This window comes from Salvia hispanica, chromosome 6 (assembly GCF_029641045.1).
Source record: "Salvia hispanica isolate PSC_SH4W2 chromosome 6, Shi_PSC_v1, whole genome shotgun sequence".
Classification (NCBI taxonomy): domain Eukaryota; kingdom Viridiplantae; phylum Streptophyta; class Magnoliopsida; order Lamiales; family Lamiaceae; genus Salvia; species Salvia hispanica.
This window is the reverse complement of record NC_142697.1, coordinates 41,951,052-41,953,806: the sequence shown is the minus strand read 5'-3', so window position 1 is coordinate 41,953,806 and position 2,755 is coordinate 41,951,052. Positions and strand designations below refer to the sequence as shown.

At 35.9% G+C, this 2,755-nt stretch overlaps 1 pseudogene; it reads left to right on the top strand.

Moving 5' to 3' along the window:
• The first annotated feature begins 563 nt into the window (after nucleotides 1–563).
• On the top strand, nucleotides 564–1,589 carry LOC125208026 (mini zinc finger protein 2 pseudogene; annotated as a pseudogene).
• The last annotated feature ends 1,166 nt before the right edge of the window (nucleotides 1,590–2,755 follow it).

Genomic DNA, 2,755 nt, shown 5'->3' with positions numbered 1-2,755 from the left:
CATTATAAGATGATTGTATATTATAAAAATCACAACATAAATTAGGATGTTTCATACTCCTATTTCATTGATAAAAGAAATTAAATTTGGCAATTTATTCAACACCAATCATAATCCATGGATAGAAAAAGCTCCGAATATCATAGTCTATGTTGAACATTGCATTATACATTAATAAATTCAATCACAATCATGTAATTAGTCATGCATGAATTCATTATACATAACACCTATTAAAACCACAAAAAAGCACTTGACAAAAATGAAAAGAAATGGAAAGAAAATGAGGACGAATTAAATATCGAAACATCATCACCATCAATCTCTAGATTATTCCAATATAAAGCATGGTTCAAGAAAGATACAACGAATAGAGCCTCAAAATAAAATAAGCAAAATATGTGGAATACATATAAAGATTCGATGAATTTAGGCTAATATATACGGAAAAGCAGTAAATAAAATAACCATGTTTCCCAATATAGCATTAATCTCGAAAAAGGAGATTAGTAATTAAATTAGTAAAAGGTTAGTGGAGGTGTATAAATAGAGGGTCCTAGGGTTAGGGTTTGGCCCAACACCAATTCCGAATAACCTAGCTCACCTTTGCTTCTTTCCAAGCCTCTCTCTTTAATCCTAATCCTCAATCAAATTTCTCCCTAACATCTAATTACACATTCCTTAATTTCACAAAACCCCTCTTTTTCTTCTCTCTTTGTTTCCAATTTAATAGAGATGAAGAAGAGGCAAGTTGTCTACAAGAGAGGATGTGATCACCACAACTCCAGCAACTCCCCGAACTTGTCTTACGCGGTGAGGGTGGTGAGGTACGCGGAGTGCCAGAAGAACCACGCGGCCAACGTGGGGGGATACGCGGTGGACGGATGCAGGGAGTTCATGCCGTGTGGGGAGGAAGGGTCCGGAGGGGCCCTCACGTGCGCGGCATGTGGCTGCCACCGCAACTTCCACCGCCGGGAGGTTGAAGGGGAGGTGGCCGCCTGCGACGGCTCCTCCTCCCCGACCTCCTCCACCAACATGTAGTGAGATCAATAAGGTAAGAGAGGGTGTGGGACTGTGGTGAGGTGTCTTGTTTTTGTGAGTGTGTGTTTGTGTGTGTGTATGTGTTTGTGATGAGGTTTGGTGAAGGAGTGCATCAGGTTAATGCAATGGAGGAGAAAAAAAAGTTAGGCCTTTTGTTTTGTTTTGTTCTTTCTTTTTGGGGGGGTTTCTTTTTTGGATTTTTTTTTTTTTTGGTTTTGTAGGTAGATATGAGTGTTGGATCTTGGTGTACTTGTTTCTGATTTGGTTTGCTTCATATATATATATATGAAGAGATGTAAATTCCTATTGATGGTTTGTGTGTTTTTTTTTTTGGGTTTTGTGTGTGTTTGTATTAGTGCAATTGATGTCTAGTGTTTTTACTTATATGCATGTAAAACATGCTGCGGTAAATTCTTTCATCTCCTTCTCCTACTTCCTCCTCCTTTTTTATAGAGATCTTTTTCTTTGATTTTCAAAGAAAATAGGTCATTTTATGTAATTTTATCTCATCCCGAAAATGGATTTTTTGGGTTTCTTGATTTGACTTATTAGTTTGAACTAGTGTGTGTGGTGTGTGTAAACAAGCACAGACAAATTTGCTGGAAATAGTAAATGAAAGAAACCTAGTTAGTTCAAGTGATCGTATGGTAAATTTCATTTACTGCTTTCTATTTTCTACGAATATTACAAAAAAGGTGTTTTAGATGGAATTTGCCTATTTCATCTGATGCCAGACATATTTGCTAAAAAAGCAAGAAATATCAGAAAGCAAGAGATGGAAAAAAATTCAATCTTGATCTAAATTTGTTTATTAGCTACGTTGAAACTAGAAAATTCTTGCAAAATTTTTTACTTTTAATGTAGCTAGTTTAAAAAAAGCAGTTTTCATAGCTATGTTGGTCTATTGAACTGACTGATAAAGAACCCAAGGGAACATCACTAAAGCGAAATCTTGACCTAATTAATTATGTAGTGGAATTGACTGGATTAATTAGCTTCTTTAATTAATCTCCTCAGCCTTCCACTCATTTTCCTCTTTATTTTGGGACCTCTATCTCTAGAGTAGATTGGAAATTGTTTGGTCCATTTATTGTAATCGAGACGAAAATATGCAATAATGTGGCGACCGACCATAGGTGTATAATCATCGTGTTAATTTTGAAGATCGGAATGAGATAAGAAAAGATGGGAAACATTAAGGTGACAAAGTGATCATATTTATAGTAATCAAGAAAGAGGAATGCGACTGCACTTAACATTGTGCTTCTCCAAAACGATGCTCCATTTACTCTCATGTGCCATGAGATGCTCTCATTGTTAGGTATATGTTAATTGTTTTCAGGTATATGTCAAATCCACATCGTCACATATTTCATCGTTTTGGAATTTAGTCCCCATTTCCAGTTGGAATCGTAAAATTTTCAATTCTTGAAAGAATGGAAATTTTGCATCTAAAGAGAGGCCTCAAATCATCCATTTGGAGAGTGTGTGGATGAGGGTTTTTGTAAACTATATATGAATGTCACACTACTCAAATGCATAGAAAAACGTGTGATGGAGAGGTGGAATATTCACACACATATATATCATCGTATTAGTGAAGTGTTTGAAGATGTAATTGCGCTATCCAATCTGTCGCACAAAAATATGTGCATTGGTATAAGTGTGCGAGGACTGAGGACATTATACTTTAATGTTATAATGTGTTTGTGAA